Source organism: Dromiciops gliroides, chromosome 2 (genome assembly GCF_019393635.1).
Source record: "Dromiciops gliroides isolate mDroGli1 chromosome 2, mDroGli1.pri, whole genome shotgun sequence".
NCBI classification, from domain to species: Eukaryota; Metazoa; Chordata; class Mammalia; order Microbiotheria; family Microbiotheriidae; genus Dromiciops; species Dromiciops gliroides.
The window spans coordinates 353,103,915-353,131,698 of NC_057862.1; the positions used below are offsets into that span (position 1 = coordinate 353,103,915).

General features: G+C 39.6%; 1 protein-coding gene across 1 annotated transcript in view; it reads right to left on the reverse strand.

The window, feature by feature from the left end:
- SCGB3A2 (secretoglobin family 3A member 2) overlaps positions 1-27,784 on the reverse strand; it is a 120,479-nt gene that overhangs the window by 18,281 nt on the left and 74,414 nt on the right. Inside the window, exon 2 of the mRNA XM_043985590.1 lies at positions 1,707-1,778. The gene's annotated coding sequence lies outside the window, so the exon portion shown is untranslated. The remainder of the gene's footprint in view (positions 1-1,706; positions 1,779-27,784) is intronic.

A 27,784-nucleotide genomic window follows, 5' to 3' on the forward strand; every position in this document is an offset into this window, starting at 1 on the left:
CACACATAATGTAAATTCATTCCCTATGTATATTATATATGATGATATGGTATTGTAAATTAAAAACAAAAATAAAGGAGTTATTAAATATTGAAACCCCTTCATGACTTTTGGCCCACCGTGTGTGTGTGTGTGTGTGCATGCATGTATGTATGGGTATATGTATGTATATATTTGTATATATGTGTGTATACATGTATACACAAACACATGCCTCTACAAGTGTGCATATGTCTATATACATGTGACACATGTGCACACACATGTATATGTGTGCACATTCATATTTTATATGCTTGTGTGTTATGTACATATATATATATATATATGCGTGTATACATAGATATAGATTTTGGGAGATAGTGGAGAATAGAAAGGCCTCGCTTGCTATGGTCCGTGAAGTCACAAAGAGTTCGACATGACTAAACAACTGAACAAGAAAAACAGATAAGTGTATAAAGATAAAGATTTATATATGGATATACAGATATATCCTTATTGTTGTCTTCTATTGAAAAGTAAGTTCTTTGTAAGTAAGACTTTTTTTCATTCACTATGTCTGAATATGCAGCACCTAGTACATTGCCTGGCACACAGCAAGTATTTAGTAAATGCTTGCTGGTTTGACTTGACTCTATGTTCTTCTTTAGGCTAGATTCCTGACTCTCTTCTCAGATTTTCTCATCAGTACTCCAAAAGTGTCTTCATTCTAGCAGCTCATTTCAGCCCTAGACTTAATACATTGAAATTTTCATCTATTTCTGCAGCTCCTCCCTCTGATTAGCTGGTTCCTTCCAGAACTTCCATTTTATGGACGACATCTAGACCACCCATATCTTTATTCCTCTACAGGATGTACTCTGGCCTCCTCCTGGACTTTCACTAAAAAAATTCTCCCCACCCCCACCCCCCCACCCTCCCACCCCCTCTGTGCCTGGTACCTTCTCTGCCTGCCTCTTGTTCTCAGCTTACTTTTATATTTTGTCTTCTCATATTAGAATATTACCTCCTTGAGGGCAGGGATTGCCTTTCTCATTGTATTTGTATTCTCATCACATAGCAAGGTACCACACTAAGCTCTTTATAAATGCTTATTGAATTGACTTATGATAAGCAAGGGCAAGGGGACCAGAGGAGTAAGGGTGCAATAGGGATGGGAATGCTCTAAGCAACATAAGGCTCCATCTCACCTTCAGGGACTCACAAATAACAATCTATAAAAAGGATGCTATCTATTGATGACATGCCCTATGCTTTGGCAGCAGGGGAACTGGTTTATAGTCCAGTCAATGTCACAAGCTTCCTGTGTTACCTTGAGCAAATTAAATGCCCTCTCTTGGCCACAATTTCCTCATATGGTAAATGAAAGTGTTGTACTAGCTGGTTTTTAAAGTTCTTTCCATGATCTGACATTTTATGATCCATGTTTTAACATTTCTTCTAAGGTTGACCTTTAATTTTCTCAGTCCTCAGGGCCCTTCTAGCACTGACTATAAATATTCCATGAATTAAAGCTCCATCTTGTCCTGACGTACTATATTCTATAGTCTCATTCTGCACCCTGAGTCCATCACTTCTCTGTCAGGAGGAGGAGAGCATGTTTCATCATGAGTCCTCTTGAATTGTGATTAATTGAATGTATCATTTTATTTTTACAGATGATGATACCAAGGCTCAGAGGGATGAAATGATTTGCTGAAGCTCACCTAGGTAGCCAGTGATAGGTGTGGATTCAAACTCCTATCTTCTGCCTTCCATCCCAATAGCTTCCTGTTACACTACAAAGAAAAGATTAGGAATAAAAATAAATAAAATATAGTTATTGAAACTGAAATGAATTTTAAGAAACTTCTTTTCATAATATATTTTGTGAGGATCAAATGACATAACATATAAAAGCAGTATGCTATCTACATGCTAGGTATTGTTAATATTATTTAATTATACCGATTTTGCATAATTGTTTTCTGCTATCAACCTATACAGTAAACTCTAACCCATATAATAGAGTAGCCTGCTTGCTTTCATATTCTAGGAGGATATTGAGTAAATCTTCATTCAACAACACTAAATAAATATACTTTGGGTTAAAAAGATGAAGAAAGTATGTAGTCTCTACTCTCAAGAACCTATCTGAAAAAATGAGGATAAGGAGGGGGCAAAAAACAAAAATCCACTCATCTTAACTAAGCATTGTGTCTCTCTATCTCACCCTGTTTTAGGAGCAATAGCTTAACCCCCTCCTCCTATGAAAGTTAAACAAGTTTTTCCTTAAACGGTCCTTGAGACATTCCTCCAAAGTCTGGTCAAGGGACTGGTCTCTAGTTCACTTCCTTATCACCTAAGCAACTGCAAGGACCCAGTCAGAAGAGGTTTGGCTGGTGGATCACATGTTCACCTGAATCAATTCAAGATGTCCTCAATGACCATCTTTGTCAGATGGCCTGCTCCTATGATGGCTAAGTGAATATCCTTATGTTAACTGTTGAATAACTTATGAGTATCTCATTTTATTTTGTAATCGAACCTACATTACCAGGGGATGGTCCAGAATCAGGCATGAACCAGAACACAAGCCTCCTGAATCTTCTTATGAAGTCAAGGGGAGTGGAAGTGAAGGGCTCAAGACTCAGGACAAGCCCCCGGTCACAGTTTGGGTACCAGTCATAGAAACAGGGAATGCCTCACCTAAGGACTTGGGGTTCATGCCCCAAACGATTATAAAAGAAATTATATTTAAATAGAGTTATCAAAATACTTTTTAAAAAACATAGTTCACAGAACTCAGGGAAGAATACCTGGCATAGAGAGATACAGTGAAAAGGACACCAGATTTAGAGTTAGGAAGACCTAGGTTCACACCTAGGTTTTGCTGCTCTTACCTGTTCTGGATAAGTCATTTCATTTCTCAGAGTATTTGTCTCCCTATACATAAAAGGAGGGGGCTGGGCTAAATTCAACATCTCTAAGGTTCCTTCAAGTGTGATATGGAATGATACCATACCCGCTCCTTCTTTCCCTGCATCATTGCCACCAGAGGCATGAAGAAAGACAGTATGATATTTTGAAAAAGAGAGAGAGCAGTGTAAAGTTGAATGGTTAGAATGTTTTAAAAGCAGCTAATTAAAGTCTTTCTGTGTTCTGCATCAGAACATTTGAAAGAGTCACCTGATTTACAGGAAACAGGCTAGATTTAGCCAGGGCCTCTGAGAACCAAAAAGAACATTAAGCTTGGAACAAGGATGTATGTGGGTAGTTGCTACAGAATGTGATTACACAAGAAGTATTAAAGGAAAATTGAATTAAACCGAGAAGTAGCCTGGGGTGGAGAAATGGGTACTAGGTTCAGAGAGGACCAGGAATGAAACCTTGACATCAACCTTGACAGCTTATATAATTGTGAGCATCTCATGTAACCACTAGGGACTTTAGTATTCTCATCTGAAAAATGAGGGACTTGGATAAGACTTAAATATAATTGATTTTCTTTGTAAAATTACATTATCTTATTTTATGCATTTAAAAACATTTCTTAGAAAGGGTCCATGGGCTAGGAACTGAATGGAAGTGTCGGTGTCTTTGACATCTGCCATTGCATTGAAGACAAAATCAAGAAGACTGAAGAAGAAAGATGGAGAGAGGTTGGGGATGGAGGGAGGGAAACGACTGTCCTTTATAAGAGGCAGGTGGGTTCTTGCTGAGGGGGCCTATATGGAGCCCTCATTAGTTATCAGAAGGCTCTCCAAGGTGCTACTGGCAGACATGGAAACTTGGCATACATTTTAGTTCTGCTTTTATTGTCCTGGAGTAAGCAAAAAGCCTGTGTTTGCAGACACTTGAGCCAAGTTCAATAGAAGAATGTGAGGCTAGAATTGCCTTCAGGCCATGGGCTAAGCTGGGCTGGGCTGAGCCACCAGTCTGGGCACTACTGAATGTTTCTCTTGGCAGCTTCGCTTCTGCAAGAGTGAGTACTTTGGCTCACCCTCCAGCTCTATTTGTGCTTCCTTCTTGACCCACTTAACTGATGGCACCACCTCCCCATCCCATTCCCTGGCAAACTCCCAATTTTTTGGCATTTTGATAACTTCAGTTCCCTGAGTAGGGGAGTAATCCCCAGAGTGATGGAATAAACTGGGCAAACAGAGACTTCTGAACTTCAGGAGCTTCTAGCCAAAAAACCTATGGTTCCTTAAGGGAGGGGTGGCTCACATTTTTTTTTCCTGAATAGAATTTTATTTTCCAAAATATATGTAAAAACAAATTTTGTCATCAATTTTTTAAAAACTTTATGTTCCAACTTCTCTTCTTCCCTCCCTTCCCACCCCCACCACAAAAACTCAAGAAATTCCAAATAAGTTATACATGAGTAGTCATGGAAAACATTCCCACATTAGCTAGGTTATGAGAGAAAACAGTCAAAAAACAAAACCTCAGATTAAGGAATTGTCAAAAAACAAAAAAAAAATTTAAAAATTTGTTTCCATCTGTTTTCAGATACTATCAGTTCTTTCTCTGTAGATGGATTGCAATTTTCATAAGTCCTTCAGGGTTATATTGGATCATTGCCTTACTGAAAATAACCACATGCTTCCCAGCAGATCATCCCCCACTATTGCTGTTATTTTGTATACAGTACATTTCACTCTGCTTCAGTTCATGTGGGTCTTTCCAGGTTTTGCTGATAGTATTCTGTTCATCATAATTTGTATATAATACCTTAAACTTGACAAAGAATTTTCTTCATATTAGCCCAGCAAAGTAGGTACCATACATTTTGCCATTATAATCAATCATCATAACTATTTCCCTCCATCCTATTACCTTCCAATGATATTTACTCTATTTTCTATCTTCTTTTAACCTATTCCTCCTCAAAAGTGTTTTAATTCTAACTGTCCCTTCCCCCACTCTGCCCTCCCTTCTTTCACCCTTCCCTCTTTATCCTCTTTCCCTCCTACTTTCCTGTAGGGCTAAATAGATTGCTCCTCCCATTTGGGTGTGAATGTTATTCCCTCATTGAGCCTACTCTGATGAGATTAAGGTTTTTGAGCTAATTCTGTGTCCTGAATTTATCTTCATCCCTCCCTCCTCAACCCTCTCTATGAAATCAAGCAATTCAATATGTCATACTTGTGCAGTAATGCAGAACATCTTCACCTTCCTCAAAAATGTTTTGCTTTTTACTGCTCTCTCCCCCAATCTGTCTTTCAATCCTTCCCCTCTTCTCCCCCCAACCCTTTATCTCCCTCCCCTCCCTCAGGGCAAAAATATATTACTATAGCTACTTGAGTATGTATGTTATTACCTCTTTGAGCCAATTCTGATGAAATTAAAGTTCACTCACTCCCCAACTCCTTCACCCTCATCCCCTCCCCTCTATAAGCTTTTTTCTTTCCTTCATGTGAACTACCTTTCCCCAGACTATCTCTCCCCTTCCTCTTTCATCAGTCTATTCCATCTGCACCTTAACAGTATTTTAAAGATCTCATGGATTAGCTAGGTGGCACAGTGGACAAAGCACCAGCCCTGGAGCCAAGAAGCCCCAAGCCCAAATCTGGGCCCAGACACAAGACTCTCTACCCTGTTTGCCTCACAAAGAACAAAACATAAATGTTTTACAGATTTCATCTCTTCATATTCAGTTCAGACTTGTGTCTTCTGTGCATTCCTTACTGAGAAAGTTCTTGTGAGTTTGTAGTATTATCTTCCCATGTAGGAATGTAAACAGTTTGATCTTCTAATATCCCCCATGAAGTCTTTTTCCTGTTTACCTTTTTATGCTTCTCCAGGGTATTGTATTTGAAAGTCAAATTTTCTATTCAGTTAGATCTTTTCATCACAAATGCCTGAAAGTCTTCTTTTTCATTGAGGTCCTACTTTTTCCTCTGAAAGACTATACACAGTTTTGCTGGGTACATGATTCTTGGCTGTAGTTCCAGTTCCTTTGCCCTCTGGAATATCATATTCCATGCCCTCTGGTCCTTTAATGTAGATGCTGCTAGATCCTGTTTTAGCCTTATTGGAGCTCCACAGGATTTTAATTCCTTTTTCTATCTACTTGCAGTATTTTCTCCTTGGCCTGGGAGCTCTGGAATTTAGCTATGATATTCCTGGAGGTTTTCCTTTTGGGATCTCTTTCAGGAGGTGATCGGTGGATTCTTTCAATTTCTATTTTGCCTTCTGCTTCCAGAATATCAAGGCAATTTTCCCTGACAATCCCTTGGAGGATGGTTTCTAAGCTCTTATTTTGGTCATGGTTTTCAGGTAGTCCAATGATTTTCAAATTATCTCTCCTGGATCTGTTTTCCAGGTCAGCTGTTTTTCCAAGGAGATATTTCATATTGCCCTCTATTTTTTATTAATTTGGATTTGCTTTACTGTGTCTTGATTTCTCATAAGGTCACTAGCTTCCATTTGTTCAATCCTAATTCTTAGGCAATTACTTTCTTAAGAGAGCTTTTCTATTTCTTTTCCCATTTGGCTTTTCAAACTGTTGACTTTTTTTCTCATGTTTTTCCTGCATCACCCTCATTTCTCTTTCCATTTTTTCCTCTACCTCTGTAACTTTATCTTCAAAGTCCTTTTTGAGTGTCTCTATGGCCTGAGACCAATTCATATTTTTCTTGGAAGCTTTAGATATAGGGGCCCTGATGTTGACATCTTCCTCTGAGGGTGCACCTTGATCTTCCTTGTCACTAAAGAAACTTTCTATGGTCCTCACCTTTCTCTGTCTGCTCATCTTGCCTTTCTTTTACTTGCCTTTTAGCTCCTTAAAGTGGGGAACTCTTTCCAGGCTGTACTATCCCAAGCTTCAGAAGGTACCAAGAGGTGTGATTTAAGGAGGATCAAGTACTTCACTCACCTGGCCTGTTCCCTGGTCCATGGATGACCCCAGACCAACTTACTAATCAATCAACTTTATGTGTTGTTGTTGTCAGCTCCAACAATCTGTGCCCCTCCCTCACCTGGGCCATTGCTACCCAAGCCTACCTCCTGGTTCCCAGCAGGGGTGAAAAACCCAAGTTCTGACTCAGCACCAGTATAGATCTCTGTAATCTCCCCCCTGCCAAGGGTTCAGCCCTTTCACCATACTGTAAGCTTAGTTCTAGATGACACTGATGCTGCAGCTGATTCAGAGGCTCTGTGGGGGTCTCTTTCTCTGGCAAGGTCTTCCTGGGACTGGATCTGTGTCAGGGTGACAGTGGGGTTGGGTTCCACTCCTGTCTCAGTACAGCAGCTCCCTCCTTCTGACCTTCCAAACTGTCCTTGGTTAGAAGATGATTTCAGCACATTCTTCTATGGGTTTTGCTGCTCTAAAAATTGTCCTACGGCATTATTTGGGTGTTTTTTGGAGTGATTGTGTCATGAGTTCAAGAACTCACTGTCTTTTCTCCACCATCTTCCATCATTACTTTTCACATTGATTTTATTTTTTTTTTTAGTGAGGCAATTGGGGTTAAGTGACTTGCCCAGGGTCACACAGCCAGTAAGTGTTAAGTGTCTGAGGCCGAATTTGAACTCAGGTCCTCCTGACTCCAGGGTCGATGCTCTATCCACTGTGCCACCTAGTTGCTCCTTTCACATTGATTTTTAAAAATTTATGTTCTCAATTTTCTTTTACCTTCCCTCCTCATCCCTCCTTATGAAATCCAGCAATTCGATTATAGTCATATATGTGCAGTTATACAAAACATCTTCTCATTAGTCAGGTTGTGAAAGAAAATAGACAAAATACCTTTAGAAAGAGGATCTAGGGGCAGCTAGATAGCACAGTGGATAAAGCACCGGCCCTTGATTCAGGAGTACCTGAGTTCAAATCCAGCCTCAGACACTTGACACTTACTAGCTGTGTGACCCTGGGCAAGTCACTTAACCCCCATTGCCCCGCAAAAAAAAAAAAAAAAAAAAGAGGAGCTAACAAATAAAATTATACTTCAATCTGTATTCAGATACCATCAGTTCTATTTCTGTTGATGGTTTGCATTTTTCATACATCCTTCTGATAGCATTCTGCTCATCATTTCTCTCACAGTTACTATTGTTAACTGTATTACCCTCCATCTTAATACCTCCCCTTGATATTTACTCTATTATCTATCTTCCTTCACCCTATCCCTCCTTGAAAGTGTTTTGCTTCTTACTGCCCCCTCCCCCAATCTGCTCTTCCTTCCATTGGCTCTCCCCACTCCTTATCCCCTTTCTCTCCCACTTTCCCACAGGGCAAAATATAATACTATCCCCTCTTGAGTGTGTAAATTATTCCCTCTTTGAGACAATTCTGATAAGAGTTAGGTTCACTCATTCCCCGCTCCTTCCCTATCTTCCCCTCTACTCCATAAGCTTTTTCTTATAACTTTTATGTGAACTACTTTTCCCCAATCTGCCTCTCCCTTTCCCTTTTTTCCAGTGCATTCCTCTTACCCCTTAACTGTATTTTAAAGATGTCATCATGGGTCAGCTAGGTGACACAGTATACAAAGCACCAGCCCGGGACCCAGGAGGCCCTGAGCCCACATTCTTCCCCAGACACAAGTCACCCCACCCTGCCTGCTCCACAAAAACCAATGATAAACAAAAAATAAACACTTTACAGATATCATCCCTTCATATTCAATTCACACTTATGCCCTCTAAGTATATTTCTTTCAGCTGCCTTAATACTGACAAAGATCTTATGAGTTAAGAGTGTTATCTTCCCATGTAGGAATGTAAACAGTTTAATCTTTTAATATCCCTCATGATTTCTTTTTCTTGTTTGCCTTTTTATGCTTCTCTAGGGTCTTCTATTTTTTTTCTTTTTTCTTTTTTTTTTTTTAGTGAGGCAATTGGGGTTAAGTGCCTTGCCCAGTGTCACACAGCTAGTAAGTGTTAAGTGTCTGAGGCCGGATTTGAACTCAGGTACTCCTGAATCCAGGGCCGGTGCTCTATCCACTGTGCCATCTAGCTGCCCCTAGGGTCTTGTATTTGAAACTCAAATTTTCTATTCAGCTCAGGTCTTTTCATCATGAATGCCTGAAAGTCCTCTTTTTCATTGAAGTCCCATTTTTCCCCTGAAAGATTATAGTCAGTTTTGCTGGGTACATGATTCTTGGCTATAGTCCTAGTTCCTTTGCCCTCTGGAATATCATATTCCATGCTCTCCATTCCTTTAATGTAGAAGCTGACTGGGGCTCCACAGTACCTGAATTCTTTCTTCTTGGCAGCTTGCAATATTTTCTCCTTGACCTGAGAGCTCTGGAATTTGGCTATGATATTCCTGGAGGTTTTCCTTTTGGGATCTCTTTCAGGAGGTGATCAGTGGATTCTTTCAATTTCTATTTTGCCTTCTGCTTCCAGAATATCAAGGCAATTTTCCCTGAAAATCTCTTGGAGGATGGTTTCTAAGCTCTTATTTTGGTCATGGTTTTCAGGTAGTCCAATGATTTTCAAATTATCTCTCCTGGATCTGTTTTCCAGGTCAGCAGTTTTTCAAGGAGATATTTTATATTGTCCTCTATTTTTTTTTATTCAGTTGGATTTGCTTTACTGTGTCCTGATTTCTCATGAAGTCACTAGCTTCCATTTGTTCAATCCTAATTCTTAGGCAATTATTTTCTTGAGAGAACTTTTCTATTTCCTTTCCCACTTTCAAACTGTTGATTTTTTTCTCATGACTTTCCTGCATTGCTCTCATTTTTCTTTCCATTCTTTCCTCCATCTCTCTAAATCTTCCTTCTATCTCTCCTACTTTCTCCTCAAAGTCCCTTTTGAGTGCTTCCATGGCCTGAGGCCAATTCATATTTTTCTTGGAAACTTTGAATGTTGGAGTTTTGACCCTGTTACTATCTTCTTCTTCTGAGGGTGTATTGTGGTCTACCTTTCCCCCAAAGAAGCTTTCTATGGTCTTCTGCTTTCTCTGATTACTCATCTTGGCTGGCTATTTCTTGGCTTTTAACTCCTTCTTAAAGTGTAGTGCTGCTTCCAGGACACACTGTTCCAGCTACAGCATGGCTCAGGGGTTGATTGGGCTTCTTCTCAGCTTGCCTGGCCTGTTAGTACCCATGGCTGCTTTCTCTTTGACCTAGAAACAGAAGTCTGATTGAATTCTGATTCTCCATGGTTAGAAGCTTGTAATGCTTGTGCCCCTCCCCCACTGAGCCACCACTGCTTGATTGAGGCCACTGGTTCAGAATGAGTGTGCTTTGCCCCAACTCCAGCAGAGACTCCCTCCACTTCACCCTGGCCTACCACTGAACCCCCTCACCAGTGCACAATCAGAGCCTCAGAAGAAGTCATTGGCACTGAAGACTCTGAGGCATGCTGAAAGCACTGTCTGTTCCTGGCTGGGTCCAGATCATGTGCTGAGCTGTTCAGCCTGATCAGCAGGTGATTGCAATTGCCCTCTTTTGCTGAAAAATAGTCTCACTCTGTTCTTATGTACATTAGCCTGCTCTGGGCATTTTGTTTGTTTGTTTTTGTTTTTGTTTTTGTTTGGGGGGGGGAGTTAATGGCATTATTTGGAAGTGAGTGGATGGGTTTATTTGGAGCTTGTGGGAGTCATAGCCTCTCCTTCCCCATCTTGGCTCCGCCCCCGCAGGAAGAATCATCTTGAGCTCAAATCTGGGCTTAGACACTTAGGAACTTTGTGATGCTGGGCAAGTCACTTAACCCTGTTTGTCCCAGTTTCTTCATCTGTAAAATGAGTTGGAGAAGGAAATGGCCACTCCATTATCTCTGCCAAGAAAATCCCAAATGGGGTCATGATGACTGGGACATGACTAAAACAACAGAACAACAGTAACAAAGAACAATGATAAGTAACATTGAAGAAAAATAGAAAGAATCTCTTCCATCTAGTCCATTTCATGAAAGGATGTTCAAAATTTACAGGTACTAGAAGAGAGGGACCTGGTAGGGAAGTGAGCAGTCATTCCAATAAGTGGACCAAAAGCCTTTGGTGACATGAGAAGGGTCACAGTCCAGAGAAACTAGAATGAGTTCCAGAATGTGGGTCTAAAGCTTGAAGGAAATGCTAGGATAGTGAATAGGTCATGGAAGTCAGTATAAGTTCTGATAATTAGGGCCTAAAGCCAGTGAAATCTCAACGTTGGCCAGGAATAAACAGAATTAGAGAATAGAGCTAGCTCTTACAAGCCACTATTCAGGAAGATAGGCTGCAGTTATGCACCAGTAAGAGTACTGGGGATGAGAGGGCCACCAAGAAACACATCCAATGTATGAACTGGGTATGTCCTGGGGATCATTGTAGAAGGGTTCAAACCAGTGTGAACTCCAAAGTCTGGCTGGTGTTTTCTTTTAAGTGCTACAACAAAGATGGAACCAACTCCCTTTTAGAATATTGTATAAAGAAATTAAACTAGAGGTGAGACAAAGCCAGAACACACATTGGACTACCAGGAAAATAAGACAGGAGACAAGAACTGAGACAGGGGATGGAGCCTAGTACCTTCTGGACTACCCAGAACAGCAGTAGCTTGCAAAAGCAGCCAGGTAGTGGAGAAATAACCAAATAAGGCCTGCCCAAACTAACAAAGAATGCCAACTGAGGTTGAGTATGGCCCTGACATAAAGTTATCAATCTAGGAACTGAAGCTGGAGTAAATAGAAGAAAATATGCAATACAATGAAGAAATAGTGTAGGTTAAGAGAATGCCAAGAGGTTAACCCAGAAAAAGAAGTAACTTTGCAACAAATATGATCAGAGTATCAGAGGGAAAAATGGCTAAACCACAAGGACCACAATAATAGAAGTTAATAATTATATAGCACTTTAAGGTTTACCAAGAGTTTTATATTTATTATCTCATTTAATACTAAAAAAGTAACTGAAAAAAAATGAAATTAAAATTGAAACAAAAAATCCCAAACAAAAAAAGTTAGAATATATAGCTTAGGATAAAAAGAATATTCCTTATCTAAGTAGCAGACTCACTGAAAGATAGAATGGAACAATCATAACTCAATGATTATATGAGAATATAAATATTAAAACAAAGTCAAAATATTGAAAAATTAAATCAGCTGTATCTCATTTAAAAAAAAAATTTTGACCTGGAAAATAGTTTAATGGGTGATTACTTAAAAGTCATCTGGCTCCTTAAAATTGTAACCAAATAAAAAAACCTGATATCATATTTTAAGAAATCATAATAGAAAACTACCCATATTTGAACCAAAGCATAAAGTGAAAATATAAAGAATTCATTGATTACTGCCAAAAAGAAACCCCAAATTAAAAATACACAGGAATGCTATAGCTAAAAATCTAAAATACCTAAGTCAAAGAAGAAGTAATACAGGAAGCAAAAAAGAATTCAAATCCCAAGAAATCATTCAGGATCACACAAGACTGTGTTGCAACTATTATAAATAAGAGAAAGTGTAGAAATACAACATTCCAAAACAATCCTGTCAAACTCAAATAAAAATGGATTCCTGCTGGCTGCATATTGACTTAGAAAACCACAAGTTAATATTACCTATGTTGCTGTGATAAAATAATGGGATTTGGCAGATGCCCAGGGGCCCCACCTAAATACTGATTTAGAAATGATTGAATTGGGTGAGACTGAGAAACTGACTGAGAACCTACTTAAGAATGATTAAATCGAGACCACACCTGGCTGGCCCTGAGTAGGGTGTTGTTCTCAGAGGCTGTGGACTACAACCTCAACAGTAGACCACCCTCAACCAATCAGCTTGAAGGACCTCCCCTTCTGGGGAGGGAGAGAGGAACTAGGAAGCTGAGGCTATTTCACTGGATCTTCCTCTATTCATTCAGGAACTGGCACATGGCGGCAAGGACAGATAAAAAGAGAGGGCCTCTTTTTGTTTGGGACTTTGGCTTGGTGGGAGACAGAGAAAAGGCAGACAGAGAAAGAGAGGAAAGTAGATAGAAAGTAGATAGACCTTTCTGGCATTACAGGATCCCATGTGTTGTCTTTACTCTTTAATAAATCCTTAAAAGCCTAAACTCTTCTTTTTTTCTTTTTTTTTTTTTTTGGTGAGGCAATTGGGGTTAAATGACTTGCCTAAGGTCACACAGCTAGTAAGTGTCAAGGGTCTGAGGCCAGATTTGAACTCAGGTCCTCCTGAATCCAGGGCCGGTGCTTTATCCACTACACTACCTAGCTTCCCCAAAAGGCTAAACTCTTGCTGAATTTATCAGTAATTTTAGCCAGTTTTCCCCAAAAAACTGGGGGGTGGGGGGCAGGTTAGGACCCACATTTAGATTTTAAAAATCACATTGCATTGTATTTTTATTTTAACTATTTCCTATTTACATTTTAATTGGATTTGACTGTTGGGGGCTACATGAGACTTCAGCAGCAACAAGGTTAAACCTCTCTTTCAAAATGTAAAAGATAAAAGCTCCCAACCAAGATTAACTTATTCTGAAAAACGGAATATAATAAGTATAAGTACCTTTAGTATAAGTGAACTTTTAAGCATGCCTGAAAAACATATCAATGTTAAGCAGAAACATTCAAATCCAAACAGGAATCAGTAGAAACCTATAAAGGTAAAATACATTTACACAATTGAAAGGTACTAAATAAAGTTACAGTGTTCACATTCAAATAGAGGGAGAAGAGGCAAATGTCACGTCAAAATCTCACTGTCTTCAAGGCTTACAGAGGGCATTAAGAAAGAAAAACATAGAATATGGTTGTGGTTATTTTTTCTTGAATTTAAGAAAAAAGGATAAGTAAAAGGTAATTAGGAAATAAATGAAGAAAAGATAGAACTTAATCATTTTTTTAATTGGGTATACATGAAGAGCATATAAACGTGAAGGAATGTATGGAGGTAGTTGGTATGTCATGAATTTTTTTCAAATGAATGAAATAAAAGAGAGTTGAATACACACACATATACACAAAAAGTTTAGTACAGAATATATAAGACTCTCTAATGAAACAGGTGGTCAAAGGAAGAGGGTTAAGAAGGAAGGAATAGTTAGAAGCAAAATAAACTTTAACATCAGAAGGTGGGAAGGCATAGCCAAGATGGCAAAGTGATAGGCATCAAAGCAAGGAACTCCCTTCCACAAAACTCTTCCAAACATATCAAGAAAATGCATCAGACCAAATCCTGAAGGGGCAATTGAGAAAAAGTCATAGTGAACCATCTGTGCATCCCAATTTCCATAGGGAGGCAGACAAGGAGGACTGCAGACACTAGGCACAGGGTCAAGCTAAAAGATCATGTAGCATATCAACACCCATAGAAAGGCTGTGCACCACAGGAAGAAAAGGTCTCAGACCTGTACCAGGGCATCATCAGACCACTATCAGATGATTGCAATAGGGTAAGATACAAATGAACAGCTTTATTTTCCACTACCTAATTCCAGGTCAGAGAACCAGGACAGAGTGAGGAGATTATGCATGGAGGTGGCATTCCCAGGTCAGAAGATCCTGGGAGATATACTAAGAAAAAATGAGTCAACAGGCAGCAGCATTGGCATGGCTCAGACTCCAAGATCAGAGTAAGGTTTTATTTCCAGCATCTAGTCCAGCTTGCAGAAGAATAACAAAGGCAGGAATCCCAAAGAGGAGCCTAAAATTCTGTCATTTTGCACCAAGAGTTTTCCAGATGGCTGATAGGAGCAGAGTTTAGCAGCAGTCTAACCTTGCACAGACCCAAACCCAGGTCAGGAATTTGGTTCTGATTGGGGAAGGGGGAAGGAGGCAATCAGACTTTGCCTTGGATCAAAACAATTTACTCCACAAAAGCAGCAACTGATCAACCCAGACTTCCCTCTAGAAGTGCTGCCTAGACCAGCCCTGACAGCAGGTCAGAAGTCAGGAAGTAGATTGGAAAAATAGGCAGGAAAAAATGAACATAGTGAGATGTTATGGTGGTAGGGAAACTCAAGACACAGAGACAGAAAAAAAGAATCACTCCAAAATATCTACAAGAATTTTCTGAGGAAAACAAGCATAAATTCAACACAAATTCTTGGAAGAGATGAAGTAAGAGTTTAAAAAGAAAAAGAATTTTTAAAAAAATGTTTATAAATGGAATGAGAGCACTTGAGGGAAAAATGGAAAAGAGATGAGAGCCATGGAAGAAAGAATTGGAAAGGTAATAAATAGTTTACATAAGATGTACAAATATTGCTCAAGAAATAAAGTCCCCGAAAATTAGAATGGACCAAATAGAAACCAATGAATCCACGAAACAACAAGACATATTAAAACAAAGTCAAAAGATTGAAACTAATAGAAAAAAATGTAAAATACTCTTCTGGTTCATATGATCAATGAAATGGTAAACAAGACATTTTTTTTTTCAAATTCTCATGCTCTCTCAAACATCTCCAAAGCAGAAATTATACATCAAAGATAAAGAAACTTCACCTATTTTCATGGTCTAGGATACACAGAATCCATAGGAGCATAAACCTAACCCCTGAATCCCCCCCACCCCCAAAAAACCCAGGAACTGATGCTGGCTGAACTTTAACTAATTCAGCATGCCTCCCCTATTTTCCATGCTACCAGTAGAGAGGCTATACCAGTAGAATGAAAGGTATGATATGGACTTTTGTCAAAACCCACTCCTCCTTCCTGTTCCTTCCCTGATCCTTTCCAGTCCTGTGGAGACCCTGTTTCCAAGTTGCAAAGGTTTGCTCAAAGCTTAACAGCCATCTTGGCCACAGCCCTTCAAAATCCAAGTCTTGCCAAGTTCAGCAATCAGGAAGCACCAGTAGTACAAACTTCTATATCGCTGATCCCAAGGAAAACAGATTCTAAAGTGCTGATGCCAGCAGGCATCAAAGTTATGAATACTGGCATTAAGAGTCTCATGTTGGGCAGCTAGGTGGTACAGTGGATAGAGCACCGGCCCTGGAGTCAGAGTACCTGAGTTCAAATTCGGCCTCAGACACTTAACACTTACTAGCTGTGTGACCCTGGGCAAGTCACTTAAGCCCAATTGCCTCACTAAAAAAAAGAGTCTCATGTTTGAAAATTAAGTTAAACTGAGAGGCAATGATCTGAGGATGATCAATTTATTAGTTAAGCTAGCAGTAAATAATGAATTTGGTCAATGACCAAAGACCCCGAGGTAGGGCTCACCAGCCTTCATGTAATTTTCAGAAGTATAGAGTTGAATAGGTGAGGAAGACAATGAAATTTGTTACAGGATAGACAGGTTCATGGGAATGGGAACAATATGATTGGTTACATAATGTGAGGTCAATAATCACAACTGTCATTAAGGACTGATAGATTGGTTTATGGGACTCATCTGTATCCTGAGGACATCTTAGACCAGGGATAGCCTGACTCAATAAAAATTTGTTAGGGAGATAAGACCCTTCTTATATTTACAAGGACAGACAAAGATGGACAGTGTACCTTGTGGAAATATTCCAGGCCTTTAAAGGTAAAGTAAGGTAGATAACAGTTTTTTTCTTTAAATTATATCTTTAAACTAACTCAGAGAAAAAGCTAAATTGCTAAGTTCAATTCAAGAACATAAAGAGGTGGCTTTAAGCATATGCAGACTCAATTATAAAATTAACTCTTTTTCCCCCAGTTTATTTATTTGTTCACTTTCTTACTTATTTATTTTTATTTTATTTTATTTTTTGCAGGGCAATGAGTGTTAAGTGATTTGCCCAGGGTCACACAGCTAGTAAGTGTCAAGTGTCTGAATCCGGATTTGAACTCAAGTCCTCCTGAATCCAGGGCCAGTGCTTTTTATCCACTGTGCCACCTAGCTGTCACCTCATGAGTTTTTCTTGATAGTGGAGTCATTTGCCATTTCGTTATCCAGCTCATTTTACAGATGGGGAAACTAAGGCAAACAGTTTTACGTGACTTGCCCATGGCCACACAGCTAGTAAATGTCTAAGGCCAGATTTGAACTCAGGTCATCCTGACTCCAGGCCCCACACTCTATCCACTGAGGCTTTATAGCTGTCCCCCTTGGTGGCTTTAGATGGCATCGAATGCTTTTTCTAATTGTGCAGAAATAACAAGAATATCTACTTCTGATCCACTGATCCACTGATAGGTGGATAGAAAGCTATTATCCCTAATGTATTGCCTAAGTTGTACAAGGGGAGTATTAACAGATTTCCTTATCATGGGTAAAACTGCCTAAGTAGGTGGCATTATGGAAAAACAATTTCTTTTAAATGTGGAGAAGAAGGAGCATATGTCCAGTAGTGCATAGTTCATTCCAGGCCAGTAGAAGGACTTTATTAACACCATTCCCACATATAAACTATTGTCGTCGGATCATGATAATAAGGGTCAAGATATTAACTCCTATAAGAGTTTTCAGGGCATTATTTTGGGGACTAAACCTAGTAGCATAGTATCTAGAGTATCATTTAGTAAAATTTACATTCCATTTTTCAATGTTATTAAGCCAACAATTAGAAGAAAAATTAAATCCACACATGATTGCTGAGTGAATAATTTGAAAGAGTCCCTCTTGGACTTGGAAGTTATTATTAAAACCCATCCAGTGATATATTTCAGATATATACATGAGCATTCTCTCAATTACAATGAAAATGCTATTGGTTACCAAGACTTTTGAATGGTTGGTTGTTTTTTCAAAAAGAATAAATATAATTTAACTGGTGAAGGCTAATATTTGTCAGTTGGTATCAACTCTGCTCTTAGGGAAGGGTGTCTTGCATTTGTTTCATACTGGATGATCTATGGGTAGAAAGGGTTTAAAGAGAGTACCTCCTATCACTATATCAAATCCTAAAATTTTCTCAGAGTCCTCCTAACTTCCCCAGGGATTTACCAATCCTATTAGAATTTTGGAAAGAAACCGGCTACTTTGTTTCTGAAAGACATTATCTGGGTTTCAGGTATCCCTTGAGAATAAAAAGACTTGATGATCTTGTCTACTTTAGGGATAAAAACCTTTCAATCTCCCTCATCTTGTCTTCAGAGAGAGTGGGAGCTCAGTGTCCCAAGTAATCTACCTTCAATCTATAAGCTCTTCTTCACAGGCAGAGATACTTGGTGGGAAAACATTAGGCTGTTTTCCACATCCTCCTGATGGTAATGGCATACATTAGCTAAAGTAGCTAATTTCTAGAGAGTTTCTAGATACTGACAGATTTCTTTCCTGCCCATGCAAAAAGGGAGGATTAAATGAAATACTATTTGTAAAGCTCTCAGCACAATGTTTGGCACATAGTAGGTACTATATGAATTTATTATCTTCCCCTTCCCCTTCTGGGTCATATAGCTTGCATTTTTCTCTCCATGCTGTGTGTTTTCAGGGAAACAGTTCTCCTGAGGATCCTGACTAGAGTCTTTCTTTACGGAGGTATAGTAAATCCAGAGTTCTTTTCTCCTTCACTTTAATGACCGTGTGTGTTGTCAGACATACCTGATAGGTTTAATCCCACTTAGGCTATAGGGGACCCTTTTCCCATTTTTTCCATCTAAACCCAATCTCCTAGTTGAATGTTATGGGCAGGGACATGCAGGGGAACTGCCTAATGTTAGCTGTGTAATTGTAGCTGTGGAAAGAACACAACTGATATTACAAGGATAGAACATACTGTATTAAATTCTCATCCTCCTTTAGGGTGGAGGTATGAGTCAATGAAATGGGCATGGTGGACCACACATGTTTCCCAAATAGTAGTTATAAGGGTGAGATTTTAAATTTCCTTCTTGGGGTGTTTCTTAAAGAAAACAAATCTAATGTTTGTACATCTACTCACTTTAGCTAGTATCCTGACAAAATTTGCCAACATGTTTTTGAGCAATTGATTAATTTACTCAACATCTCCTGAGGACTGATGATGAGGAGTATGTAACTTCCATTGTGTACTTACTGCATTCATAAATTGTTTGATTATTTCACAAATCAAAGGGATCTTTTTATCACTATTGATAGGGTAGGGGAAGCAAAGAAGAAGATGACTTCTTTCAACATGGATTTAATCACTTCAGTTACATAGTCCAAAAGGTTGAGAAAGCCTCTGATCACCCAGTAAGTTGTTCAACAATCAATAAGAAGAGACACAGTCCCTTGGCATAACAGCACAGTCAATATGTAAATGAGAAAAGGGGGTGAGTGATCATGTTCTCACTTCACTGTCAAGATATTTCCCTGTCAGATTATGTTGTACATAGCAATGGCATAATCCAACCATTTGCTTTTCTTCCTGCTAAACATCCTGGGCAAATCATAACTTAGAAATGGTTGCATCGGGGGCAGCTAGGTGGCACAGTGGATAAAGCACCGTCCCTGGATTCAGGAGTACCTGAGTTCAAATCCAGCCTCAGACACTTGACACTTACTAGCTGTGTGATTGTGGGCAAGTCACTTAACCCCCATTGCCTGCAAAAAAAAAAAAGAAAAAGAAAGAAAGAAAAAAAAGACAAAAGAAATGGTTGCATCAAGTACAAAGGAGGGTTCCTTACATGTGCTTGGGATCTGTCTCTAATAGGGTTCAAAGAATGTGGCAAGGAGCCACTAGGCATCCATTTGAAAGACACTTGATATTGTCATTGCCGAAGAATGTGCCAGCCTTCTTCCAAACTTTTCTTTCTTCAGAGGGAACACTACCACATAGAGTGTTGATGGGGCAAAAGTAGGCATTATGGAATAAGGGGGGCAGGGGGTGAAGTACCCTGGCTTTAGTGGCTGCATCAGCTAAGTTATTGCCCTAGGATATAAGGACCATGCCTGAAGTATGGGCCAAGTAGTACATGACAGAGATGGCAGATGCAGTGGAAGGGCATCTAAATGGGCTATAATAAGGGGGACATGAGCAAATCTCTATCCATTAGAACTGAGAATACTATGCTATTTCCAGAGTTGTCCTGTGGTATGACAGACCCCAAAGGCATACCCACATTCTGTATGTATATGTGTGTATACATATAAAATCACCCTTTTCCACAATAGTTGTTGAGATCTGGTTCAAGTAAAAGCAAATATGTGTATGTATGTAAGTATGTATGTATATTTATAGAGAGAAAGATATAGGCGTAGACATAAATAGGTATTAGCTAACTTATCTGAGGCCTGTTGACAGGCCTGGGTGAGGGCAAGTTCTGTGCCACAGGCACTGATCAAGGGAAATAGAGGTCTAAAATAAAGAACATTATAATTAGTGACCACAGCATAGCCCATCTTCTAAGACTCCTCAAGGTCTGATGAGAACCCATCAATATAAATGGACAAAACCAAGATTGTCTATGAGATCAGCATAAAGAGTAGCAGTGAGATGAGCTGCTTCTGTGATATCATGGCAAGGTTGTTTTATAGCATCAGGGAGTGGCAAAAAATGTAGCAGGATTGAAGACAGGTGATCTCTCAATTTCAACATTTTCAGGGACTAGCAGTCAGAGTTCTTAGTGTGTCAGCCCCTGAGCAGAAAACAGTGGGTGTTCTTTTGAGTCAGAAGAGCAACAAGAGGAGGTGGGTCATGGATAAGAAGTTTATGATCCAAAACAATGTCTTAGGATTCTTCCATCAGTCATGGTACAGCCGAGAGAGTGGCTGCCCTACTGTCCCTCAGGGGACAGCATCAAGCTGAGAGGAATAATAAGCAATAAGGCATCAAGTAAAGTTTTGTTTCTGACATAAGACTCCAGAAGCAATTCCTTTCTGTTTCTGAACATACAGAATAATATCTATGATAATCAGGAAGTCAAAAATCCAGGGGACAATAGCAGAGGCCATTTAAGTGGACAAAATGTAGATTCTTTAGCCTTGTTCTCGGAACAGGTTCAGGAACATCCTTCTGACTTAGTTTAATGAGAGATTTAACTATCTCTCCAAAAGTATATTTCCAATGTCAACAAAATTCTGCTGCTCCTAACAATGCCCATTCCTGCCTCTGAGTTTTATATCATGACATTATAGCAATAGCCATGAGACATTTTTCAGATAGGAAGGTTCCTTGGCATGGAGTAGAATCTAAATATTCTACAGATTCCTGGCAAATTGTCACTTAGAAAGTGAAACCTTATGCCCCCTTTCATCTAAGGGACTAGGGAGAGTGATGATATCATTAATACAGGACTGCTTATTTGGGGAGTCAAGCAACAATTCACCAGCTTACCGTATCTGAAGAGAATACTATAAGGTGACCTCCTGAATGTCGGCCTGCAAGTACTGAGTGAAATATTGGGTATCTCCATATGTCCCCATGTGGTAGTCAAGTCCATTTGTACTGAATCACCCCTTTCCACAACAACTATTGGAAGCTAGTCCAAGTAAAGCAAAAAAGTATTGGCTATCTTCACAAATGAAGATAGAGGGGAAAAGCATCACAAAGATCCTTATTTTTGTTCAGTTATGTTCAACTCTATGTGACCTCATGGTGTCTTCTTGCTGAAGATACTGGAGTGGTTTGCCATTTCCTTCTCCAGTGTGTCCTCCTTTTACAGGTGAGGAATTGAGGCAAATAGGGGTTTAATTGATTTGCCCAGGTTCACACATCTATTAAGTGTCTGAGGCTAGATTTGAACTCAGATCTCCCTAACTCCAGGCCCAGTGCTGTACCACCTAGCTGCCCTGATACAAAGATAGACAACAGTAGAAAATCTAGAGTCAGGGGTATGCTAATAAAAATGGCATTAGGATTGGGAACATTAAGTTGTGGAATCATATTTTTCGATGGCCTCAGACTTACATGAATCTATGGATCAGTTTCCTATCAGGTTCTGTCTTGGGTTTTTGTTTGTTTGTTTGTTTGTTTGTTTGTTTTGCAGGGCCCAAGGTCGCACAGCTAGTAAGTATCAAGTGTCTAAAGTCAAATTTGAACTTAGGTCCTCCTGAATTCAGGGCTGGTTTTTTTATCCACTGTGTCACCTAGCTGCCCCAACACCTATTTTTGTTAAACAATTCAATACTGAGTTGAAACCTTCTCAGGGCAGTGAATGTTGCTGAACATGCAGTAGTGGCAAATGTCTTGACCTGAATTTTCACTGAGAAGGAAGATTTAAGAAATCTGACCTTACCCTCTGTAGTGCCCTGTAGTAAGGAAGAGGGACAGTAGCCAATTCTTCAAGGACTTTTGTGTGGTGACCTGAGGCACCCTCCAGGGAAGTCGGAAGAGCCTACACATGGGAAATCAGCAAGTCCACATTTATCACTTCAGGACTCCAGTGTAATGTGGCCCAATATTTACACAAAAGATCCTAACCTAGTAAGTTAATAAGACCTCCAGGTAAAAGGATAACACTATACTGGTCAATGGGGAACTCAGGATGATAGTGTGTATCACAATTTGGCCATGGTGCAAACTCTTCCTTCAATATCCATAATAAGTACTTTGTCTGTAGACAGCTAGTGGCACAGTGGATAGAGAGGTGTCAGGAAGATTTGAGTCCAAACCCAGCCCAGACACTTGGAGGTGAAAATGGATAAGACAATGAAGGAAACCAGCTTGTTGTGAGGTGAGCCTGGAGTATGCACTGAGGCAATGTCAAATACTGAACAAAATGGAGTTATGTCATCTCTTAACAGACTTCTCTTAGCTCTTAAAAATCCACTTTTAACATGAGAGAACTGCCAGACTCCTCAGATCTGCAAATAGCAAGGGATTCTGCTTTGTCCAGGCAGCTCTTAGTCTCTTCTAAGAGCAAAGCACAACTTACAGTAAAACAGATACAAAGCTTCTGTTTTCCTCTCTCTTCCCTCTCAAACCAGAAAGACAGGAGAGGACAGAGAACAATCAAGCTGAATACTTCTTCACATAGGAGCAGAATTCAACTCTCAGCCAATGAGCATGCAACAACTGTTTCAGTTTTTCTCCAGTCAATCAGCAAGCAATTCTTCTTTCTTCTCATCTGAAAATTCCTAGCAAAGCAAATGAAGTCAGCTGTCTCAGTGAGAAGTCGTCTGTCTTCTCTTCCTTCATGCCTTATTCCTCCTGCACTCGATTCACTCTTTTGTTTCATCTCCTATTTATCTTATCTTAAAGCTTTTTATCAAAGCTTTACCTCCTTCTGGGCTTTTTACATGTGTGTAATATAAGGAATTCTTAACCTGACAGCAATGAATTTTTAAAATTATAATAACTATTTCAATATAATTGTTTTCCTTTGTAATCCTGTGTACTTTATTTTATGCACTTAAAAGGGAGAAAAAAGAATGAGAAAGGGTTTATCAGAGAGAGAGGTGGAGGAAGAGACAGAGACAGAGAGACACAAAGAGAGACAGAGAGAGAGAAAACAGTGCTTATCAAATGTTCCTGTAGACCCCAGTTATTTGATTTATAATTTTGTCAGCTGTAAAACTCTAAAAAAATAGCCTCATACAAATGAGCTGACAGACCACAATACCCTACTTCCATTGTTACCTCAATCATTGCTTTATTGTCAAAGATGTTCTCTTGATTCATTCATCTTAGCTCTATTCTCTATCTAGTCTTCAGTCTGAACTTCTCTACATTTTATCTAGGAGCTTATTTCTTCAAAAGTAGGTTTTGTGGAGCAGATAGGTGGCACAGTGGATAAAGCACTGGCCTTGGATTCAGGAGGACCTGAGTTCAAATCCAGCCTCAGACACTTGACACTTAACTAACTGTGTGACCCTGGGCAAGTCACTTAGCCCTCATTGCCCTGCAAAAAAAAAAGAAAAGAAAAAAAGTGGGTTTTGTTAGTTTTTCCTTGCATGAATGTTACTTTTCTGTTCCTTTCAGCAACCAAATTGTTCAAAGAGTAATATTGTACATCTTCTAATACAAAAAAAGTTATTTTCCCCACCTGTGCCATAGTACACAAAGCATGAAATACCAAAGACTTACTACTTATTACTTTTTAATACTATCTATAACTATTGCTTTCTGTCTGACTGCCACCAGAAAAGATGACAATTATATAAAATTGCTAGCAATTATTAATAACTTCCACAGAAGGGTCATTGCATTTATATATTAGCCTCTCAGACTGCAGCTGCCCAGACTCTTCATAGGTCCTTAGGGATGGGTCTCAAGGATCTTGCCACAGTCTAAAGGTTTCTAACATTTTTATCAGTGGATAAAGATAAAGGAGAAAATGCCATGTTTATAAAATTTACAGATGACACCAAGCTGGGATATGAGTGAAAGAATGAAGATATGAAAAAGAAAAAAAAATTAATTAATTAGTTAATTAATTTTTTTAAAAAGACATGAAAAAGACCCTGATGTAGTTGATGGATAGGGTAAATGTATTAAAATGAATTGCGGGATATTGGGATCATATGATACTATATTTAGGGCTGGACTTGACCTTCAAGGCCATCTAGTCTATGTACCCATTTTACTAATGTAAATTTTACTAATGTATTTTTACTAATGTACTAATTTTACTAATTTTACACAGGCCCAGAGAAGGAAGATGATTTGCATAAGGTCACTGAGGTAGACAACCTCATGACTCCAACAATCCAGGGCTCTTTCTATTATACTATAGGATAAATGTAAAGTTCTGCAACTGAACAGAAATATCCAACTTCATAAGTATAGGAATGAGCATACAGTTATTTATTATTTTTGTTTAGTCATTTCAGTTGTGTCCAATTTTTCATGACTCCATTTGGAATTTTCTTGGCAAAGACACTGGAGTCGTTTTCCATTTCCTTCTCCAGCTCATTTTACAGATGAGGAAACTGAGGCAAAGAGAGTTAAGTGACTTGACCAGGGTCATGTAGTTAGTAAGTGTCTGAAGCCAGATTTTAATTCAGGTCTTCCTGACTTGAGGCCCAGTGCTTTATACACTGCACCAGCCAGCTGCACCCTATGATTATTAAGAAGTTCATAAGGAAAAGAATATGAGAATTTCGAGAACTCCATTGTGACTCAGCAGTTTAGTATATGAACTGAAAACATTCATGTGATATTAGACTGCATTACAAAATAATGTCCAGCAGCAGAAAGGTTGTATTCCTGAAGTCATCTACCCTAATCAGATGTATTAGAAGTGTTGGGTCAGCATTCTGGATGTTGTGAGGAGGCCAAAGCTGGTGAATCCATTGAACTTGGGGGTATGTACAACTAAAACTGATTGGGTGTCCCCCCGCCAAAAAAAATTCAGCACTAATACGGTGAACCCCAGAGATAAGAGGGCTACTAAGCTATTTAAGGAAAGGTGAGCTGGCCCAGAATTGAGATCAGAAATCGAGCAGGTTACATTATCAGTTATAGGATCAAGCCCATGAGTCGCCACTGAACTTCCATCCTGGGAGAGATAGGTAAACCCAGTCAAAAAAAAAAAAAAAAAACACAGTGTATCAGTCAATCAATAAGCATTTATTAAATACTTGTTGTTTGTTGTTGTTATTATCTTTTACTTTCAAAGAAGACCAGTGACATCATGGGGTGACATATTGACATATACGTGCATTGGATTTAAGTGAAATAGAGTTGCACAAAGCTCACTCTCTACTTCCAGTCATGGAAGTCGAGTGAGGAGACAAAAGTCAGGACAACTGGCAATGGCCCTGGATTCAGTGTCTTTGATGTCTGACCAAGCACTAAGTGCTCCATAGCACCTGGTTAAGCTGCCTTCATGGCTGTTGGAACAAATTGTTCTCATCTCCCCATTCTGCCAGGGGAAGTCTTGGCATAGACATCCCCTAACTCACCAATGGGTTTGAGGCCTGTCAGTTACCCTCAACCTGGTTCAGCTCATGGGCCTCGACAGTTTACCAGGGTATGGCTGCTGTACATGCTACAGCTTCATGGAGCCACAGGTGAGATGTTCCCGACGCTCTATTAATTGATAGATAGAGAGTAAGACAAAAACAGTCCTTGCCATCAAGGAGTTTATATTTTAACTGAGAAGACAAACATGAATGTAGAAGAGAGCCCATGACAGAGCTTTGGGGAATACCCATGGTTAGTAAATGTGGTCCAGATCAAGATCTAGTAGACTGAGGATTAGTGGTCAGATAGACAGGAAATGAGCCAGAAAAGATCCTAGAGAAGAGAGAATAATCAGGAAAAGATAATGATCAGCAATGTCAACTACTGTAAAGAGATCAAAAAGGTTGAAGACTAAGCTCAATTAGATTTACCAAGATGCATTTTGTAACTTTGGAGGAAGAAACTTTAGTTGAATGATGAAGTCAAATGCCAGTCTGAAGAGCATTTGGAAGCAAATGAGAGGAAACCTACTGTAGAGAGCTTTCTCAAGAAATTTAGCTGAAAAACCAGAGGAAAGACCTGGAAGTGGTTAGTAGAAATAGGGAGGTCAAATGAGGTGAGATTTGTTTTTGTTTTCCAAAATGAGGGAGAAATGGACACTTTTGTAGGCAGCAGGAAAGTAGCCAACAAGTAGATAAGAAGAAATTAGATATTAGAGAGTAGGAATGCTAGTGGGAGCAATCTGCTGGAGATGATGGGATCAATAATAGATCATGTAGTTGGGGGCAAGAAGAAGGGTGATATTGATGTAGAAAAATCACACATAGCCTCTGATCTTGTCTATCTCAAACAGACCCTGGCCTGGCTGTATTCCAAGATGCAGCTGCAGCCTTAATATCTGCTTTCTGACCTTGTCCGCCTCAGATAGGCTCTGGCCTTGAGGTACCCTAGCTACAATGCCAAGCCTCCCTTAAACACTAGGTTCCACTATGCATCCTTTGTTCAGTGAATAACTGACCTTATCTTCATTTGATAAACTTGCCACTATACCATGCCTATTCTTTTTGTATATAACCAGGTAGGTGACAAGACTCATTACCCATTGTTGGAGGGATGAAATCCCCCCTTGGGTCCATGCATAATAAACTCTCTCTCTCTCTTTCTCCACCTCGAATACCTGGCTGAGTATTTTCTGTGTCAATTGTGCCGTAACATTTGGCGTGATGGCTCAGGAAACCTCAACTGCAACTGACTCCTTATGCCCCTGGTTCAGGACTTGGTGGACTCTTGGAGAGCCCTGTCACGGACAGGGAGGTGCCACCTGAATTGTTTTCAGGGCCCTTTCTGGATCGGGCCTTCTGAAGCAGCCTGCCATGGTGTAAACTGATATCCGGACTCATTAGAGGTATAGAAGACAGAGACCAAGCCCAGGACTACTTGGAAGGTAAGGCCGGGGCCCCACTAGCTATGCCTGCCCCTACTGGATAGAAGGAGGGTCTTATCAATCCTCACTTGGAGTACAGGATTGGAAGGGAATTGTTTTAAACTCGGAAAGACTGTGACGAAAGGGCAACATGGAATGAGACACAGCTGCGTGGAGGGCAGTAGTCAGTGAGGGAGGAGATACTTGCCAAAAGAGAATAAGATTCAGAATGGATTATCAGGGAACCTGTGAAGGCCAGCATGTTTTAACTTTATGCTTGTTATCTGATAAGTTTATAATATAACTCCTTAGATAAAGGGGAGACAAATTTGGTTTTGCATGGGTTTGTTGTGATGATTATAAAGCCACAGTTGATTTGATTAAACTAAAATCTACCCTGGAGGAAATCTACTGGCCAGTTTACTTTTCTGTAATAAAGCTTACCTCCCAGGGTTGTGGGGATCACATAATTGTAAAGTGCTTAGCATAAGGCAAGTGTTTATATAAATGATTTTCCCTGTATAATGGTTTATTTGGGGGAGAGAGCAGGGGGCATGGCTCTCTGAGATGCCTTTCTCCCTGAGTGGGAAAATAAAAAATGAAGGGACCATCCCCCACTAGTGATGCGGGTTAGGTGAGAGGCAGCTCAAGATATCTCCCCCTGGCACCATGGGGGCGTGGCACACCTGGTCTTGTCTGCCTGAGGGGGTGGCTCAGAATTGAGGGGTTTTGTTTCAAGTTAAAATAATAATAATAATAATAATAATAATAATAATAAT